This window comes from Polypterus senegalus, chromosome 5, assembly GCF_016835505.1.
Source record: "Polypterus senegalus isolate Bchr_013 chromosome 5, ASM1683550v1, whole genome shotgun sequence".
Classification (NCBI taxonomy): domain Eukaryota; kingdom Metazoa; phylum Chordata; class Cladistia; order Polypteriformes; family Polypteridae; genus Polypterus; species Polypterus senegalus.
This window is the reverse complement of record NC_053158.1, coordinates 146956726-146978891: the sequence shown is the minus strand read 5'-3', so window position 1 is coordinate 146978891 and position 22166 is coordinate 146956726. Positions and strand designations below refer to the sequence as shown.

Here is a 22166-nt window from a genome sequence, read left to right as displayed (position 1 = left end):
AAAAGGCCTGGATTTGAGGTGTGGTGCTTGCATGTGGAAGATTTTGCTGTGAACAGACAACATGCGGTCAAAGGAACTCTCCATGCAGGTGAAAGAAGCCATCCTTAAGCTGAGAAAACAGAAAAAAACCATCTGAGAAATTGCTACAATATTACAAGTGGCAAAATCTACAGTTTGGTACATCCTGAGAAAGAAAGCAAGCACTGGTGAACTCAGCAATGCAAAAAGACCTGGACGTCCACGGAAGACAACAGTGGTGGATGATCGCATAATCATTTCCATGGTGAAGAGAAACCCCTTCACAACAGCCAACCAAGTGAACAACACTCTCCATGGGGTAGGTGTATCGATATCCAAGTCTACCATAAAGAGAAGACTGCATGAAAGTGAATACAGAGGGAGCACTGCAAGGTGCAAGCCACTCGAAAGCCTCAAATACAGAAAGGCTAGATTGGACTTTGCTAAAGAACATCACAGCACAGTTCTGGAAAAACATTCTTTGGACAGACGAAACCAAGATCAACCTCTACCAGAATGATGGCAAGAAAAAAGTATGGAGAAGGTGTGGAACAGCTCATTATCCAAAGCATACCACATCATCTGTAAAACATGGTGGAGGCAGTGTGATGGCTTGGGTGTGCATGGCTGCCAGTGGCACTGGGACACTAGTGTTTATTGATGATGTGACACAGGACAGAAGCAGCCGAATGAATTCTGAGGTGTTCAGAGACATATACTGTCTGCTCAAATCCAGCTAAATGCAGTCAAATTGATTGGGCGGCGTTTCATGATACAGATGGACAATGACCCAAAACATACAGCCAAAGCAACCCAGGAGTTTATTAAAGCAAAGAAGTGGAAAATTCTTGAATGGCCAAGTCAGTCACCTGCTCTTAACCCAATTGAACATGCATTTCACTTGTTGAAGACTAAACTTCGGACAGAAAAGCCCACAAACAAACAAACAAACAAACAACAACTAAAAGCCGCTGCAGTAAAGGCCTGGCAGAGCATTTAAAAAGGAGGAAACCCAGCATCTGGTAATGTCCATGAGTTCAAGACTTCAGGCTGCCATTGCCAGCAAAGGGTTTTCAACCAAGTATTAGAAATGAACATTTTATTTCCAGTTATTTAATTTGTCCAATTACTTTTGAGACCCTGAAATGAAGGGATTGTGTTAAAGAAATGCTTTAATTGCCTCACATTTTTATGCAATCTTTTTGTTCAACACACTGAATTAAACCTGAAAGTCTGCACTTCAACTACATCTGAGTTGTTTCATTTAAAATTCATTGTAATGTACAGAATCAAAATTAGAACAAAGTTGTATTTGTCCAAATATTTATGGTCCTAACTGTATAAGAGATAATGTTATGTTAATGTCATAAATTTAACTTCGAAATGCTAAGAAATGGTGATACAAAATTATTTGGAACAACTTAAATTTGTAATAAAAAAACAACTTACTTTTACAGTATTGCTACTTATATTTACTAAATACACGATGCATAAAAGAGCGTCATAGTATTGTTACAGTAGCAATGTTTCCCTGCAATAAAGAGACCAGGATTTGAGTTCCTGGGGCTCCCTGTGTGGTCTTTGTATGTTCTTCCCACAGTTCAAAGATATGCAGGGTAGGTGAATTAGTGTTGATAAATTAACCCAAGTGTGTGTATGTGTGTATTGGACAATGGACTTGCACCCTGTTCAGGGGCTGCTCCTGCCTGCACTTGTTGCTTACTGAGATGGGCTCCAGCTGCCCTTTGAAACTGCCCTAGTAAAACAGTAATAAATGGGATTAAAAAATGAATAAATGGATAATGCTTAAAAGACCTTTACATACTGAGATAAACAGTACTTTGAAACCACTTTTTTGTTTAGCCAACTGCTAATTATTAAGTACACTGTAAATAAAAATACTCTGAAATGTAAAGGAAAACCTAACTCACATTACTCATTGTGTGTTGGATCTACTTAATTTTAGGAGAAGTTGGCACAACTCAAAAAGTTAGCTGTAAACTTATTATTATTTTTTAGCCTGAAAAATGTGTTTTTAGAATGTAGGGTTGCAAAATTGACCAATAGATCAGTGTTATGCTAGTCTGTTTTCTTTGCTTTTCTTTCTGTTCAATCCTGCTCTCCTGCAGTCTTACTCACCAAGGTCTGCCTAAAGCAGGAAGATGCTGGAGACTGGAGCTGATGTTAAGGTAGTACTGTCTGAAAAATTCAGTCTATAGCCCTCTTAAAGAAAAAGATCAAATATGGGATGAGATGAAAATTTACTGTACTGAATATTGTAACTAAAAACTTTTTACCGTTTATTTGCGATCTCCAGGCTCTTCTTCAACATTTAAATCGAGTTTCACCTTGAATGAGACAGCCTGACTGAAGACTATAAGCACAAATTGCCTGGATGAGCAATAACTTCAATTTGTGTTACTAATCTAAATGAACCTTGTAATAGTGGAGCGAAAATTCCTTTATTATAAACATGTTTACTCCTGGGTGAATCGTTAAAAGTGTTTTTTCTCTTCTATTTGTAGAAAAATAACTACAAATCAAGGCATAAACAGCCAATTGTGCATTGTATATGAACCACGCTAATGCTAAACGAATGTCCTAAATTTAAAGAAACACCGTCCCAAATTCCTTTTTCTGATCCACGTACGTTCTGCCAGAATGTGAGGAGGTGCTGGAGTCTTTTCAGTGGACTGGGAACAAGTCAAAAGACAATTTACGCTAACGTATTTTTACACTATAGAAACTTGTAGTCTCTGAAGAAATTCCACACAAACAAAACGCACAATCCTCAATGTGAAAGTGACTGGCTGGGCATCAAGCTTGTGTCCTTGGAGCCACAATAATTAATATTTATTTATTTATTTTACGTTCTTGTTAACATTTTAACGCTTTAGGCTATAGCAAAAATACGACATCAGCATAATAGCATCGAGATTATCACACCTTCAAAAGCTTTACATGGGCCGTTAATTTATCCAAATTCGAACACCGCAAATTCTGCCACGAAAATGGACATTACGTTGTACCAAAGATTTTTTTTTCTTTTTTAGTTTGAAAAACAGAGGAATCTCTTTTGATATACGTGCAGAACAAGGTCACACACAGAATTAATTTATCCCCGCGAAACCTGATCAAAACGTATCAACGGACTTGCTGCCACTGAACTGTAGTTTTTCCGTGTCTAGATGGTTCCTGAGCGTTATGGATGTGCTGCTAACAGTAGTGATGGGCCGCTCGATACTCAGGTTTCGACACTGTGTCGAGCTATCGAAGCACTGGAGATCGAAGCACCGCTTCGAGGCTTGCTTCAAATGCGCCCGTCACGTGATTTTGAGCACGCTAGCGTAATGACGTCATTGATATCCGCGCAGTCAGCAGTCGATTTGGTCAGTAACTAGTCTGCTGAAGTGCTTTGGCTCAAAGCGTAAATAGCGGTTGTCTGTGTTATATTGATAAAATACGCTAACCCGAGTTCAAATCCTAGTTGGGGCTCGCATATGTTGAAATAAGGATTTTGTATAAAACAGTTAAGTAGTACTTGTTTGAAAGTTAACAAATATATTTTGGAGACATTATGAACGATTTACATGGGGCACCTTTTTCCTCGGTGTGGAATTGTGTCCACCAAGAATCTGTAACAAATCGATGAGCATATTTTGCGTAAGGTAGCACGTATTGTAACAATCCAGAATCTATTCTACCCCATGTCGATCATATCACAGAGGCTAAGAAATGCTTCACTAAAGCCGACGTGGTCATTACACCAGTATATGCGCAAGACATTCCTCATTAAACGTTTTTACTATTCAGTGATTCCCAGATCTGTTGCCGATTTGTATTATTGATTTCCAAAAAGCAATGTGAGTAAAAGCGTGTTCTGCATAACTAATCACAATTGTCTTTAAAACAGAATCAGCGCCATCAACAGTGTCTTCTGCAATTTTAGGAAAGCCTTGGGATTTCTGCGTTAATGAGACAAAAAAGTTGTAAAGAAACTTTGCAAATTCATCCAAAGGTGAACGTAAAGATCACTCAAGTACTGAGAAGAAGGAGAAGCTGGATAAGCACATCTGGAGCCAAACTTTCAAAAAAGCACCTGACTTTGTCATGAACATTCCTTTAGTTGTGAATTCATCTTATCAAAGGCTGCGCTGGGGGGGTAAATAAGTAATCTTCCGAAGTGCAGCACAACAGAGTAAATAATTGATGTAAATAGAATTACTGAAAGACTAAGTTTTTGCCGTTTCTGTATTCTTAAACCATCTTCCAGTTACACAATCCCCCGCAGTCAATATCACATTCAATGTTCTCTGCTCCTTAACCTGTCTTGTTACCCAAAGCATCAACACTCAGTTTCATTCAAGGCTTTACCGTCCTTCCTTTCATAGACATAAAATAAAACACATTTCCTCTACATGTCCAATAATAATAGTAAACTTGCAGGAACGAGAAAAGCACAAGATGGGAATATTTATGACAAGAGCCTGGACATCAGGATGAGAATGTGCCTTGTCACCCATTACGTGAGCTCGTCTGCCATCCCTCGGTTACACTGGCACACGTTACACTCGGAGCAAATGCAATGGAGAATATCATTCAATCTATCAATCAACATTTATTTATATAGCACATGTTCATACAAAAATGTAGCTCAAAGTGCTTTACAAAATGAATAGAAAAATAGAAGACACAATAAAAATAAACATAAGTCAACATTAATTAACATAGAATAAGTAAGGTCCGATGGCCAGGGTGGACAGAAAAAAAAAAAACTCCAAAGGCTGGAAAAAAAAAAATAAAATCTGTAGGGGTTCCAGACCACGAGACTGCCCAGTCCCCTCTGGGCAATCTACCTAACATAAATGAAACAGTCCTCTTTGTATTTAGGGTTTTCATGGAAGGACCTGATGATGATGGTCACGTAGACTTCTGGCTTTCAGTCCATCAATGTTGGTGCATCAGGATGCTTTGAGTAGGTGGTGGTGGCGCAGGCCACCGGAAAAGAAACAGAAGAGAGAGTTGGGGTCAGTATGGATTTTGGAGCCACTGTGAATAGTTATTATGAAGAATTGAACATACAGAGTATCAGTATTAAGTTAAAGTGAAGTTATAAAAGGCCATGTTAAAGTAATAACATGTAATAAAGTAATACCGACAATGTACACCTTCAGAAGTGGAATAAATCGACTGTATACGTAGAACATTTCAGATAAACGATGAATTTTGTTAATCATAAACAATGCAACATAACTATTATATGTGTTGTTACTTTTTATTTATACTCACCAAACGTTACAGATCTACATGGGAAATGAACACAGGTAATATGTTTATAATCATTCTCACTAAAAGACACTGTCAAAATATATTAATGAGAAAATTGAGACACATTGGCCTTTAGGAAATATAAAAAAGTGTGTGCGCTGTCACTTAGGACAGAATGCATTGTTAACGTGACGCACTCTCTACTGACACGATGTCACGAAAAAAGAAACAGTGCAGTCCATGCTAACTCAAATCCTCCTTGATGTTTGACCTAATGATTAATTGTCAATATCAAATCGATAAAATCATTTTAAGAAGATGACAAGTCTGCTATAGTCAGTTTAATCAACGCTACTTTTAAAAAGTTTCCTTATACAGAATATAAAACAGAATCTCAATGATACGGGACTCGCGAGTAGTAACGAATAATATGTGACACTGAGAAATTATAATTCCTAATAACGGGAACAAGTAAAAACTACGACTTCCTAAAACGGACACTGTAAATGTAGGCATTTCAATAAATAATTTAGGAGACTTGTGTGTGCATTTCAATATCGATTTAAGAACTACGTAGGCCACCTGTTGTACTATAAACGGTAGCTCAAGCAGCACTTAACAGTAAATAGTCTAACAGGACAATGACTGACTGAAACGAAGATGCTGCGCAACAATTAAGGTTCACACTGTCGTTCTGCATGTTTAGAAGGTTGGCTGAAACTGTTTATAGCGAATTGTCCCAAGTTGGAAGTGCCATATAGCGATCAGACACGAAAAGACACATTTAGGCATAATGGACAGTAGTATATTTTTCTACAATACAAATTCAGTACGACACCTGGGTCTCCAAACACACAAATATGAAGCTTATTACATTTTACAGTGAAACTCTTTACATACACAATATAATTAGGGCGTGTGCCACCTGCCCGACTACGGTGGCCCAACCTTCCCTCGATAGCTCGATTCGCTCACTATCCGTCCAAGCTTGTTAAATGGAGGAATAGAAAAAAAACTTTCACAAGAGGAGGATCAGCGACACGAACCTGAGCGACAACACCACTGAGCCACCTAATCCGGATAATTAACGAGCTCTGCACAACTGAACTACTACTACTGTTCTTACTGCGGCGGATGAAATATGTTGTTTGACATATGCACGTTAAAATGGTTTAATTGATACGAGAGTATCATTGTTGTATTCTCCTAATGAAGACGAAAAAATTATATGTATAGATGTATACTATATGACGTACGGTTTTGAACAAAATTAAGTGTTCCATAAAAAGGTTGAACGATTTACCTAATCTTTTCATATATATATAAAGTTAATATATGACAATATATCTTTGACACTATGTATCAGACAAAGGAAATCACAGCAATCCACAAGAACAATAATTAATTCTCAGCAACTACCTGAATTGTAGCTTAACCATATCAACTGAAATGTGTAATGTCAATACGAATTACAAAATATAACTAGAGAGTTAAGTGTCAGATAGACTCTCAAAATTAAGAGGTCAATGCCTTTCAGTGTGCTGAGGCTTTACAAAGATTCAGTAACCAGTGACCATGTCTGCTCGAAGCCCTATCATGATCCAATCTCGGTACTACGCATGTCTGAGGCTTCAGTAGCCGCGTCATCATCTCAGTAGTACGCATGTCTGAGGCTTCAGTGCCCCGTCATCATCTCAGTAGTACGCATGTCTGAGGCTTCGGTAGCTCCGTCATCATCTAACTAGTACGCATGTCTGAGGCTTCGGAGACCCGTTCAAAGCTCGTCATGATGCAATCTCAGTACTCTGCGCAAAGCTTCCACTCATTATTTGTTCAACGAGCTCCCGTTTGAAGTAGGCTACATATGGCATCAACAGAGTTAAAAACTCAACAGAATTCCCATTGAAATGAAAGTTTGTAGATGATCAATACATGTTAAATGATCGCCCGATTATACGTTGTGGCAAAAAATAAAATTATAAATTATACATCATACAAACGCCGACTTGTTGAATGCATAATGCTGCAAAGAAGAGCTTTAGCAATACGGGTGACGACACATCTCTCACTATAATACTCTCCTAAATATCCATTCTTCGCCTCAACGTTTTCATGCAACACTGAAGGTATGTCATATAGTATACATCTATATATAATTGTTTTCGTCTTCACTACATACATACATGTATACATTAAAAAACATACATTATATACCATCCTCCTGAAAATAGTAGTGGTGCAGCGGTAGCGTTACCGCTTCATACTAAAGCATACGTGGGTTCGGGTCCCACGTCCACTCCTGTAAATTATGACCCAAAAGAGTCTGATTTTCTTTCTTTTTTTTATTAAACAGCAAATTCCAGCGTGGACCGGGAGCGAACAAGGCGAGAACACTAGTAAAGATATATCAAATGGAAACGTGCATCTTGTTTTATGTCTATAACAAAAAATATTTGAGTAACGATTTCAACTGTTTTTGTAGTTGTTGATGGCGGGTTTAGCGGTTTAAATTTTTAAATATTAAATTGATAAGGTGGAATGTGTTCTTGCTTTGAGTGTTAATGTGTTAGTAACTGGGATTGCGCCTCTATTACTGGAAGATTGCTTAGGAATGATACAGACTGGACAACTATGTGTTTTAGGAAATGTTTTATTATTGCACTGTGCTGTGACTAAAAACTTTTACTGATCACCTGTCCGGACCTTGAAGATGTGTTCACCAGGGAGGGATGCTGCTGTTAAAAGCAAATGCTTTTTCAACAGCAGGTCCAGATGTGTTTATCCGCTGCTTTTGTTGCCTCAGCACTCAATCTTTAATGCCGACCTTGATATGTGCACTGCTCACCTTGGAGTGCCCGTGTGTGTCTGTGCCGGTGACTGATCTGCGTCGTGTCTCTCAGCCTCTCTGATGTGCTCTGGATTGACACCTTTGAATGTTTGGTGCAGCAGAGCAAATTCAACCTGATCTACCACAGTGGCTTTGTTATCACCTTATTCCAGCGTTTCTCAACCTTTAAGTATTTGCAACCAGAGTTTTCATAACAGTTTTAATCGCGCCCCAACATTTTTTGAAATGTAGATGCATATTTGATTATACCTACTTAACTTTTATCGACATTTATCTAACTCTATACAGTATTTATTGTTCTATTATCAGAATGTAGTTTAAGTTAATTTGTTTTGGTTCCAACAGATGTTTTCTTTTTTTCACATCTTCGCGCCCCTTTTGTTACTTCGCCCCACAGGTTGAGAACCACTGCCTTATTCAATGGAGGGGTTCATGGATGTCAAATGGCAATGAATAGAAATGCATTAATGTAAATATGTGAGCTGCCATCCGCAATTAGACATCGCATTTTGATGGTGATTTTGGTGATTCCCGAACAGATCTCTTATGCGATCCTTCCACAGTATCTCTCAAAATTATTTAGTTCAAATTGGTTATAAAGATTTCAATTCTGATCATTTTTTATTATTGTTAATTTTGATGAGTCTTTAAGTGGGATCGAACTCGGCTAGCACTACGTTCAGAATTTGAAAAGCAACCACCTTAGTTAATTGTGCCATTGACGGCGTCATTTCGTTGTAGCTAATTCGTTACTTTCGTGCTCCACAAAATATTGTAAAGTACTAATAAATGAAATATTTCAATACTTGATCGAATAATAACAACTGATTTAAGGATTTCACCTTTTCTTTCTCAAATGTGCTTACCTATATCATGGCAAAGTACAGGGATAAACCATTATTTTCCGTCTACTCCATTTTAATTAAGTCAAACCAAGGAAAACATTTAAGGCTATTAAATGTGATCTCAAGAAAAGATGAGGGTTAATTCTAATACTAATAACAGGAGCGATTATAATGATACAGTGCAAAGGTAAATACTAATTGAAAGAGCCGGGAATCCATGAGTGAGGCGTCTTATTTTAACTCTTGCTATCGTATAGTGCATTCTGCTTGTCGGCGTTAGTTATATATATATATTTATATTTTTTAGACATCAGACACTAGAAGTTGCTGACGAACCCTTCTCTTCGTTGTCAGTCTGTAGCAGCGAAAAAATAAAAGCAATAAGAGTTATAACAGACGTCATTGAAGTGGATCATGAGTTTGTGTAATGTTAATGAAAATGGCCAGGAGGGGTCACTAAAGAGGTGAGTGTCAAATGCTTCGAAGCTTCGATACGATTTCCGACACAATTGCTTCAAACGTTTTGATGCTTCATGAGGCTTCACTCCGCCCATCACTAGCTAACAGTAGACACATAGGTGTGGCTTATCTCTTTTTCCTTTTATCTACGAAAGAGGCAAACCGAAAGCGGTGGAACTCGCTTCCTGTATCACTGATCAGCTGACTCCCTTGTGACAGTTCTGGATTTGCGCCTGCGTACAGACGGCATTGGTGGTAGAAGGAAGATGGCAGCCTCCTGAGTGAGTTCGCAGAGCTGCTACAAGAAGCAGGCAGGCAAAAAAGATAAAAAAAACAACAAATCCACAGTGTGCATGTACATAGCAGGTGGCGTGGAAGAAGAAGCGAAACAGTTTAAGCAATATAAGCAGTCAGGGTAAGTGATGTTCTAGTTTAGGAAATGCTGTTCACTTGAGTGTCTGGAACAGATTATTTCATTAGTGGGAGGCGGCACCTTTGTACACGGGGCTTGTGAGACTCCTGAGGGCGGCCTGTACACATTTACCTGGTGGGGGCACAGCCTTGAGGGTCTGCTTCTACTTTTTTAATGTTTGAATGGGTCGTTCGCCACCAGAATTGCGGTTTTAGTTTTCTGTACTCTTAAACACTGCAGGGTTATTTTTAAGCATCCTGTCACACAGACTTGATCAGAAGCGGGAGCACTTCCCATTGATCAATGATGCTACTGAGCCAAATCAAGATTGGTCGGGGCGTACGTGTATAAATGTGATGCCGGCTTTCTGATGTCATGTTACGCCTTCGCCTTGGTAAGAGGTTTGTCATGGTCAAAGTCGCAGAGCTAGAAAAATCGGGTCGTTGTATTAGCGGTCTGTTAAAATCGTGACGAGTTAATCAGCAGCTCAGGGTTGCAGAGTCTCTCTTGGCAGTTTATTACGCCTGAAGTGCACATTAGTAGCTGACTGGACGAGTACACATTTATTGCAGATTAATTTTTTTGTAGTGGCCCCTACTTCACTTGACAGGTGAAACCAGAGGAGTTTGCTTTAAATTCTCGTATACCTCCTAAATTGGGTGTCTTTTTTTAAAGAGTAGTGAAGCAACATTCCTAAAAGTGAGTGAAGAACTTCCGAATTGTAATAGTGTAGCACTGTGTACATATTATTATTATTGTTTCCTTAAGGAGGAAAACTGTTCAAAATACCAATCACAAAGGAGCCCCTGGGCGAATGCACAGATAGGCAGGCATTCATGAAGCGGCACTGAGAGAGACTTGAAAAATCAGCTGGATGTGTTCAAAAGCAGCCGAAGGGCATAGTACTTGTTAGTCAATCCATTTCTATTAATGTAATATCCTGCATGTTTTGAAGGCTCCAGAAGAATTGATTTTTTTTTTCATTTAGTTGGAAGCTGTTTTTAACCTTGAGGTAACTGTTTAAACTTTGCCTGCTGAGTTGTAGTATTCCCAATTATGAGCAATAAAAAAGATTCTTTAATGGGTCTAGCTAAGAAATAAAAAAAAAAAAAATGTAAATTTATATGAACTCCTGCTCTCTTCTTCCCTCAATTGTGAACAAGAAACAGAGATACTTTAACTCTTCTGCGTGAGGTTGCACCACATTCCCAACCTGGAGAAGGCACCCCACCCTTTTCCTGCTGAGAACCATGACCTCACACTTGGATGTGGTTATCCTCATCCTGGCTGCTCCCCTCTTGGAATAATCCGCACCAGGGCGTGTTTAAGGTCATGCCAGATAAAGTAAGTAGGACTATATTATTTGCAAAAAGCAGAGATGTGGTCCTAACATCACTGAACTGGACATCATCCCCCACCCCTAGGTTGCACCTAGAAATTTTGTCTATACAAATTATGAATAGAATTGGTGACAGAGGGCAGCCACAAGTAGGAAAGAGTCTGATTTTACTGCAGGCAGTGGGAACCATGCTTACACTCAAGTTGTACAGAGATCAGATAGCTTGCAACAGTAGTCATGGTACCCTATACTCCCCAAACAACCACCACAGTCCCCCCAGTGATGCAGATGTATGCCTTTTCCAAGTCCATAAAACTCTTGTAGACTGGTTAGTCGTACTCCCATGAACCCTCTAGAATCCTTGTGCTGGCCACTGTTCCATGACCAAGATTAAATCCACATTGTTCCTCCTGAATATGAGGTTCGACCAGTCAGTCGTGGCAAAGAGAGAGCTGAGCTGAAAGGCAAAGCTCTCGATTTACTGGTCTATCAATGTTGCTGCCTTTACCTATGGCCACAAGTTTTGGGTAGTGATCTGAAGAACTAGATCTCAGATTATTTTGGCAGAAATGAGATTTCTTTGCAGGATGTTTGGCTCTTGGGAGATGCTCAAAATAGAGTTGTTTCTCCCCCACATTGAAAGGGGCCAATTGGGGTGATTCAGGTATCTGATTAGTATTCCTCCTGACCACCTCCCTAGGGAGATGTTTTTGGGTATGTAAAACCATGAAGAGACCTCTGAACAGATCCAGGACATACTGGAGATATTATATGCCTTGGTATCCAACTGGAAGTGTTGGAGGAGTTGGTAGGAAAAAGGGAGCTTTGAGCATTTTTACTGATTCTGCTATCCCTTCAACCCAGACCTGAATAAATGGCAGAAAGTGGATGGATGGATCAATGTTAAAACATTTTGTATTAGTCATTTATAGTTTTTCTGAATGCTTACAGACAGTTTCTAAAAGTACTGCTTATTTTTTCATCACGCTACACACAATACCCAGAAACACACAACATGATAAAAGTCAGACATTTCTTTCAAAAGCACATACTTTATTCAAATCCTTATGAAATCTTCTAAAAATTGTATTTTTGCATCAAAACCTCAGAAATGCAAAACACTGCAATACCTTTTACATTTTCATGGTGCAGTGCTTGCCAGTCTGTTGTAAATGGATCCAAACCTTGTCCTTATCCCCCTCTTGTCCTCACACCTCTTCCTCTGTGCAATATTTGTCTATTGTTTTACAAACCAAGAGAAGTACCCTATTGAGTATTTGTAGTACTTTTGTTCTGCTGAGAGAAGAAATTAACTGTGTTTTCACACATGAGAATTATATGGGTAGGCAGTTGTCCGATTTCTGTGCCATTTTGAATTGCAGTGTTTTATAAATGAAATCAAAGAAAATTTCAGTTTTATGTAATTGTGCCTAATATAGAGAACTGTGTATAGTGATTCGAGAAATTTTCAAATTACAAACTAAGTGCTAAGCTAAAAATGTCCTTCTGCATACTTGGCTAAAAATTTGAGTCACGAGTAAATGGTTTTAGTGATTGTACCTCAAGTATCAGTTTTTGTGCATTTACAATCATAAAAACTTTTTAAGCTGTTATTGAAAATTATAGTTAAGGATTATTATAAAGATTATGAGTAAATGCACTCTAACCCTTTTGTATTGCTTACTGGTGCCAGTGGGTTGCGAGTTGCAATTATTTACAATTGAATTGGATCGGTGCTGCAACGATTTGGAGTAGTCTGTTACACCAAAAAGGCTGGGAAACACTACCCCAAACCACCAGAAGTTTAAATATTTATAATGGAGGAGACAGAGGTACTGAATGTTAACATTTTTGGAAATAGCTTATGTTACAAGTACTTTCATTCAGTAACACAGTACTGTTGTTTGTGGTCTATACCATTCCTAATTGGTTCACATGCAGCATGACTCCATGAAGAACTGGTGTTGAGTTTTGTGGCTTTTTTAAGGTCATTCAGTTAGCTCTAGCAGTGTGGTTTCAAGCCCAGCAAAACAGCAGCTTGAACATACTGCCTGAAATAAAGTATGGGTTTATTTATTTATATGAATCTGGATTGTGTCTTATCCTAAATGAACAGCGTATCACCAAGCTGAGCAGTATTTTGTTACATTTATTTATTTGATATTTATTTTATAATAAAACTTGTAACTAATACACTTACTAGTTTTGAAGCACTCTGATATTAGACACAATAGATTATACAGCAGTCCTTTTAGAAAAGACTTTAAACTCCCTTTCTCAGTTCACCGTAGTGTCTTTTGGGGTGCATAGTCTTTGGTTATGGCACCAGTCAAGAGTAATGGTGAATTATGTTTAAAAGAAGATGCCATAAATCCATGTAAAAGTAGCTCACACTTATCAAGTTCTTTTTGTAAATTTTCCCTGGGTGAGTAAAACTAAGTTTATTGGCTACTGACTACATCCTGACTTTCATGGCTTCACTTTCACAGTCTAAATTGGTGAAATAAAAACAAAGCAAGAGTAATTTTTCATGTAAACTCCGAATGGCTGACACTGTTTAAAAGTGGCAGAGGTGAGATACAGTTGCTGTTGGCTGAATAATTTAATTTCAGGCAATGGCTATTTCCACATAGATTTTAAACTGAAGAGTTTTCTTTTAAAGGAGAGAAAGAGAATATGCAGAATATAACAATTTAACCCAACTTGGTAAGAAGTCAGATGATTACATTAAAACAAAGAATACAAACATGGCAGAACTGTTTGTGTGTACACTATGGATTGCTGAAACTGTTTAAGAGTCACAGATGTCAAATATGGTTGTTGGTAAGCGGAGTCATCTCAATATAAGCAGCAGCTATAACCTGAAAGACTTTCCGCACAAAAGTTTTATTTCAAAGTATAGGAACAGGACACATTTAAAAAACAACAATATCATCTTTCTCACAAGATTCTTGAAGGTGAGGTTGGAGATCTAAAATCATACTGCTTATTTGTCAATAAATAGGAATTTTAGTAACTTCACAAGTTAAAATAAATAATTTGCATCACATATCAAGCTATAAAAGAAAATAAATGTTCAGCTATTCTACAGGATTGCAGTCATCTGCTTTAGATAATATGTATTGTGAGACTAACTAAATGCACTGATATTCTCTTGAAAAATAAAATTTTCTGTTAAGATAATCCAGTGTTGACTATGACAAGTGACAAATTTTGCACTGAGTTGTCATCTAGCCATCCTGTGTTCCCTTGCTCCTCTGGAATGCTCGGCTTCACAAAAACTACTGTGCACTGTTTGAGAAGCTATGTTCTTGTTTATTATCAAAGATAATACAATAAAGTTTTTACTTGCATGTCTCCCACAGAGTAGTTACACTAGTTTGACAGTAGTACCAAAAAGGAACAAATATATATATATGTGTGTGTGACCTTTATACCACCAGGACGGTGATGTCAAACTGTGCACTTCTGGTCACTTGCTTAGCAACATGGTAGTGACCGTTTAACAAAATGGTGGTGCCCTTGAGAATCCAACATGGCTTTGGAACAATGCAGAAATAATTCAAAAATATTAAATATTTTTTTTCCAATAGAAATGGTGAAGTATTTCAAAATTCCCATGTTCCAAAACTTAATATGGAAAACAAATGTGAAATCACACATACTTGAGAGTGGGCAAGTGTATTAGTGCACACTAATAATTTCAAGTTAAAGACAATGAAAATATGTTGCAAATAGTGCCAGAAAGTACCCAGTGCCCCCCAGAATCCTAACATTCAGGGGATATGCATCAGACATGTAAGTAGAGTAGGTGTGTTAGGAAAATGATGGAATAAAGATAATCTTAGGAGGTGGACATTGATTAAGAACTACAGTTTGAAGTATTACTAACATATTAAAGGGACATTTTTTAACCATTGACATTATAGAAACACAGACATGCTTTGTGAAGAGAAAGGAAAAAAATCTCTTCTTCAAAGGTTGGAGAATATTTTCTTTTCTTTACAGGTGTTTTTTTTTACTGCTACTGCCACTTATTTGGATTTTTTATCTGGGGCTCTTTCCTAATCAGTGTATAACATCTATGCAGGTTTTTCTGTGCAAAGAAAGCTAAAGTTTATCTCTGGCAAATCAGTCAAAAGATAGGGTCCTATCCTAGATTGGCTATAGGCCTTTACAGGGCAAACTCATTTACACACACCCTCACTCCCTATCCGTGGACAATGTAGATTTCCCAATCAGCCATATTATGTATATGTATTTGGTGTAGAGACACAAGTCCTTTTGAACTATCTGTTGTACCAACCACTGAATAACATGAAAATAAAATAAGTAGTTGTGATTTTTATCTTTGTAGTTAAAGATAGCTAACAGAATGGCTGTTGAACCCACACACAGATTACGCCAAGTACATATTGTAGGTGCAAGAAAGCTTTTTGCTGATGAGGCTATGTTCTTATTCTGTGTAAACTGGATGCAGACAAACAGAAGAAAATATGCCTCATTAGGGGATTTTTTTTTTTTGAAAAATGGAATTCATCTGTCAGCTGGAACTTTTTTTCCTTAGCTGCATACTGCTTCAGTAGTTCAACTGTATGTGTTTTTCTTTAGTTAGTTTTATTAATCATTTAGTTATACTTTATATATTCTGACATCATACTTTCTCCATTTTCTGAGTCAACTGTCACAGAACTAATGTTTCACTAAAGCAAATTGTTTTTAATTGCTGGAATTATCCAAGGGCTAAACCTTTAGATTTAATGAAAAGCATGTGTAAAGCCTGCAAATGTTGGGATTTGTAAATCCTAAATTTAGCTTAATGTTACAGCAAATTTCAACACTCCATATGTCCTACCCAGAATTTTTTAGTGACTCCAGGTGGCAGAACAATGAAGTGAATAGAAAATGTCTTTTCATAGTGCATTTCAGTGACACGTCAGTCATATTCTGATGTTCCTGAACTAGTTATATCACAGTATCAATACTGGTAATAATGCCTAATGCTTAACGTTAATTACCTTATTGTGCAGCCTAATTTTCTCTAAATAAATTCTACTACAGTATGTGTTGTATTATAATTAGCAATGGCAGTGTTACCAAGAAGCCAACCACCTCATATAGCATGACCCTGAAGTCTGCTTCCCACGTTACTGTTTGATGAAATAAAGGAATTTTGGGTTAATCCGAAGCATCTCACAGCAGCATTAGCTAGATACACTAAACCATCACATACTAGTTGTATATTTATTGAAAGAAAGTACTTCCTTTTTATAAAAGCAAATCCATTCCATGATGGTGCCTTTATCGTAACACGTGTACAGTCAGTTAGGTCATCAATTACATTGGGAAATTGCTGCAAATTGCCTTTTGATCTCGGCTTGCTCACCCTAATGGTTAGGAAATTGATTCTATCTGGGTAGCATCCAAATTGCACCCAGGACTTGAATTGGCCCAGTATACTGTACTGGCACTTTCTGGTTTTGCAGCAGAGAATGGATGCAAACCAAAACAAAATCGCTGATCCCTGAAAACTATCTCCATGTGTAGCCTGCCACACTGTAGTATAGCCCAACAAAGGTTTACTGCATTATATAGCACAGAAAAATGACTGCCTGTGTCATCTGAGATAGTCCAAGATCAGCACAAGGATCAAATCAATCAACATTTATTTATATAGCATATATTCATACAAAAAAAATGTAGCTCAAAGTGCTTTACAAAATGAATAGAAAAATAGAAGACACAATAAAAAATAAACATAAGTCAACATTAATTAACATAGAATAAGAGTAAGGTCCGATGGCCAGGGTGGACAGAAAAAACAAAAAAAAACTCCAAAGGCTGGAGAAAAAAATAAAATCTGTAGGGGTTCCAGACCAAGAGACCGCCCAGCCCCTCAGACTGTCAACACAAAGACTGGTGTACAGTGAATGTAAAGAGACTTAATGTATTGAAACTTTCACATCAACTTGGCATTTTTCTCTTTTTTTCTTTTGCTCTTTCCACTCAGCTGCTCTGACTTGCTCCGAATCATGGTTTCTTCCTTTATTTGTGAGTCCTACAGAGAAACCAGGATAAAGAATGTTTTTTGCAGTTTCAGTTTCAGTCAGTAAAACCTCAAGCTCACATTCACTTAAGTTTCATTTTCCCTGTTTGCCTATGAGTTGTAGTAAAGATGCAACATAGTGATTAGACCATGATTTATTTATTAATTTTTTTAAGCTATACAAGGGAGGTGATGGGGCGGTGCTAAAAGTGTGTGCACAAGCAACTTTGTTTTTTTGTTGATTTGAGATTTGTAAAGGAACTTGGCATGGCGTGTGGCCTAAGTATAGCTATATAAATCTTTTTTTTTTTTTGTTAAAATATTATTTTTCCATTTTGAGCGCAAGCAAAATTTTAGTATGGAATGTAAGAGTTTTTTTTTTTACATTTTTTATGTGAAGTCCAGGTAACAGGAAAAAATGCCCATCTCTTTCACATACAGTACTTTTTGATATTTGTGCATTATATAGTAGTATTCTTAGCAGTATATACTGTATGCGTAACTTTTTGCAATGGATCAATGGATGCATATTGTCTGTTTCTTGGATATTTAGCTATGCTTCTGCTCAATCAGCTTGGAAACAATTGGTTGGAAGGATTGCTACAAAGTGAGTATTATAGCCTAGATCTGTGCTTTGATTTGTTAAAGTTAATTTGATTGCTTCCAGCAGTTGTTAGGAAATTTTCATCCTCTGTAGTCTGGCTATGCATTGAATTTACACATACCAAATCTACAGTGACCTCAAATTTAAGGTGATTTAGTCTTCTAACAAAGATAGCAAGCTGTCCATTGTTGTTAATGTCAGTACTTTTCATCAAGCATGACTGAATAAGAACAGAATGATTTAATTTCGTGTCAGTGCGATCCAAGAGGTGTTTTGACAAGTTGATTATCCACTTGGAAAATGTGTTTGTTGATAAACTAACGGTACTGAATGAGCTGTTTTTTCTTGGATCGCAGTATGCTAACCTTTTAAAACATAGAGCCTTTGATGAACCCCCATCCTCAAATGACTTTCCAGCTTCTATGTAACTGAATCATATTCTTTCTTAGCTGTCTGGTATATGTTTTTTTAGGTAGAAAGAGACCTTTTTAGCCACTTCATCCCTTTACTGGCCTTGGTGTATTTTGCACACATGTCAGAATGCTTTATTGTATATGTATGTATGTGTGTGTGTGTGTATATATATATATATATATATATACGCACACACACACACACACACACACACACACAAACACATATACTGGCGGCCTGGGGGTGAGGGCCAGAACACAAAGCCGGCAGTCCTCCACAAATATATATGTGTGTGTATATATAATATATATATGTATGTGTGTATATATATATATGTGTGTGTGTGTGTGTATGTATATATATATATATGTATATGTGTATTTTTATATATTTTAAGCCCTTATAAACTCTCCCACACTGTTAACATTATTAGAGCCCTCTAGACATGAAATAACACCCTTTAGTCAAAAGTTTAAACTGTCCTCCATGACAAGACAGAGATGACAGTTCTTTCTCACAATTAAAAGAATGCAAATAGATCTTCTCTTCAGGGGCAGAGAATTTCAGAGGGAGAGAGAGCGAGAGCTCGCTCGCAAAGAAAAGCAAACAATCAAAAAATCAATACTTGTGCTTTTAAGTTTGCCACGGCATTTTTAGAGGAGCGTTAGTATCTTCTAAGCAAACAGCCTCTGTGCAAACAGCCCCTCTGCTCACATCTCCTCCGTCAGGCGCAGAGAACGTCAGAGAGAGAGAGAGCGAGATTAAAGCAACAATCAAAAAATCAATACGTGTGCTTTTAAATATGCCGAGCACCGTAATAAAGCGGCATTTTTTTTAGAGGAGCTCACAGCCCCTCCGTCAGGCGCAGAGAATGTCAGAGAGGGTGAGATAGAGGCAGAGACAAGCAAACAATCAAGCTCCGCGCAGGATGCATATCTTATAGCATTGAGGAGTTTTAGTTAGTATGTAATACATGCTCTGATTGGGTAGCTTCTAAGCCATCCGCCAATAGCGTCCCTTGTATGAAATCAACAGGGGAAACAAACTGAGGAAGCGTGTAGCATAAATTAAAAGACCCACTGTCTGCAGAAATCCGCGAACCAGCGAAAAATCTGTGATATATATTTAGATGTGCTTACATTTAAAATCCAGCGATAGAGTGAAACCGCGAAAGTCAAAGCGCGATATAGCGAGGGATTACTGTATATATGTATATATATGTATATGTATATATGTGTGTATATACAGGTGCTGGTCATAAAATTAGAATATTTTATAAGTTGATTTATTTCAGTAATTCCATTCAGAAAGTGAAACTTGTATATTAGATTTATTCATTACACACAGACTGATGTATTTCAAATGTTTATTTCTTTTAATTTTGATGAATATAATTGAAAACTAATGAAAGTCCCAAATTCAGTATCTCGGAAAATTAAAATATCAATTAAGACCAATGCAAAAAAAGGATTTTTAGAAATGTTGGCCAACTGAAAGGTATGAACATGAAAAGTATGAGCATGTACAGCACTCAATATTTAGTTGGGGCTTCTTTGGCCTGGATTACTGCAGCAATGCGGCATGACATGGAGTCGATCAGTCTGTGGCACTGCTCAGGTGTTATGAGAGCCCATGTTGCTCTGATAGTGGCCTTCAGCTCTTCTGAATTGTTGGGTCTGGCGTATTGCATATTCCTCTTCACAATACCCCATAGATTTTCTATGGGGTTAAGGTCAGGCGAGTTTTCTGGCCAATCAAGAACAGGGGATACCATGGTCCTTAAACCAGGTACTGGTAGTTTTGGCACTTTGTCCAGGTGCCAGGTCCTGTTGGAAAATGAAATCTGCATCTCCATAAAGTTTGTCAGCAGCAGGAAGCATGAAGTGCTCTAAAACTTCCTGGTAGATGGCTGCGTTGACCTTGGACCTCAGAAAACACAATGGACCAACACCAGCAGATGACATGGCACCTCAAACCATCACTGACTGTGGAAACTTTACACTGGACCTCAAGCAACGTGGATTCTGTGCCTCTCCTCTCTTCCTCCAGACTCTGGGACCTTGATTTCCAAAGGAAATGCAAAATTTACTTTCATCAGAGAACATAACTTTGGACCACTCAGCAGCAGTCCAGTCCTTTTTGTCTTTAGCCCAGGTGAGACGCTTTTGACGCTGTCTCTTGTTCAAGAGTGGCTTGACACAAGGAATGCGACAGCTGAAACTCATGTCTTGCATACTTGTGTGCGTGGTGGTTTTTGAAGCACTGACTCCAGCTGCAGTCCACTCTTTGTGAATCTCCCCCACTGTTTTGAATGGGTTTTGTTTCACAATCCTCTCCAGGGTGCGGTTATCCCTATTGCTTGTACACTTTTTCTACCACATCTTGTCCTTCCCTTCGCCTCTCTATTAATGTGATTGGGCACAGAGCTCTGTGAACAGCCAGCCTCTTTAGCAATGACTTTTTGTGTCTTGCCCTCCTTGTGCAAGGTGTCAATGGTCGTCTTTTGGACAACTGTCAAGTCAGCAGTCTTCCCCATGATTGTGTAGCCTACAGAACTATACTGAGAGAACATTTAAAGGCTTTTGCAGGTGTTTTGAGTTAATTAGCTGATTAGAGTGTGGCACCAGGTGTCTTCAATATTGAACCTTTTCACGATATTCAAATTTTCCGAGTTACTTAATTTTGGATTTTCATTAGTTATCAGTTATAATTATCAAAATTAAAAGATATAAACATTTGAAATACATCGGTCTGTGTGTAATGAATGAATCTAATATACAAGTTTCACTTTTTAAATGGAATTACTGAAAAAAATCAACTTTGTCATGATATTCTAATTTTATGACCAGCACCTGTATGTGTGTGTATATGTGTATATATATGTATGTGTGTGTGTATATTATATATATATATATATATATATATATATATATATATATATATATATAATTGTGATGGAAACCTGGGCGTCAGCCAGCCCAAACCCCGACAGGAACACACAAGCACAGTCCCGTAAATAAATAAAGGAAGGTTTTTATTATAAATCCCTCCAGAACGTGTTACATAAGCACAAATCACTTGTTTTTCTCTTTATATAATAACTGTCTCACCACTGCACTGCCCTCCTCCAGTCAAGTGTTGCCGCTTTACCACCCAGCTCTGACTTGCCTGGATAAGGGAGTGTGGTCCCTTTTATTACAGAGCCAGGAGTACTTCCAGTGCCAGGGCGACTGCCCGATCGAAGTACTTCCGGGTCACACAGAAGTCTATCACCACAGTAGGGAGCTTGTTTCCCTGCAGCACCCTCTTGCGGCGCCCCGTGACCCCAGCAGGGCTGCCTTGCTGGACTACATTTCCCAAGATGCCCTGCTGACTTTACACTGGGCGCCGAGAACCAGGGCTGCTGCCATCTAGCGAGCTGGGGGAATAAAAAAATCTCCACCGATTATATTTCCTTTTTAATGGGCTGGCTGTCCACCCTATCCGGTCCTTGTTTCCAGGTTTTCTTCTGGTCTGGATGCTCATCCAGCCCTCATGGCATCTACAATCTATATATTTAAAATTCTTTTCGCGATTGAAATGGAAATTACATATGACCACGCAAAACGGAAATTAGGTATTACCACAGAACATATTATAATACAGGAACTAATCATTTTGTCTTTACGAATTATTATTTGTATGAGAGTTATTTTACTGATATTGAAATGAAGTAAACACAAACCCGCCATTCTATCCCATAGAAGTGCGCCCTGCGTCGCCCTCTCCCAGCCCTGCTCTCTGGACTCCAGTGCTGAGCTGTCAGCCACTAGGCGCGTTCTGACATAGAAGTTTTATTTATTCGTCCATGTGACTTTCACGGAAACTGCCACATTGTAACTTTTTTTTAATTGGCGGTTCTTGATAGTAGAAG

At 38.1% G+C, this 22166-nt stretch overlaps 1 protein-coding gene across 3 annotated transcripts in view; it reads left to right on the top strand.

The window, feature by feature from the left end:
• The first annotated feature begins 9669 nt into the window (after positions 1–9669).
• Positions 9670–22166, top strand: part of LOC120529567 (dnaJ homolog subfamily C member 13) — a 301442-nt gene continuing 288945 nt past the window's right edge. For all 3 annotated transcript variants that reach the window (XM_039753466.1, XM_039753464.1, XM_039753465.1), the window contains exon 1: positions 9670–9853. The gene's annotated coding sequence lies outside the window, so the exon portion shown is untranslated. The remainder of the gene's footprint in view (positions 9854–22166) is intronic.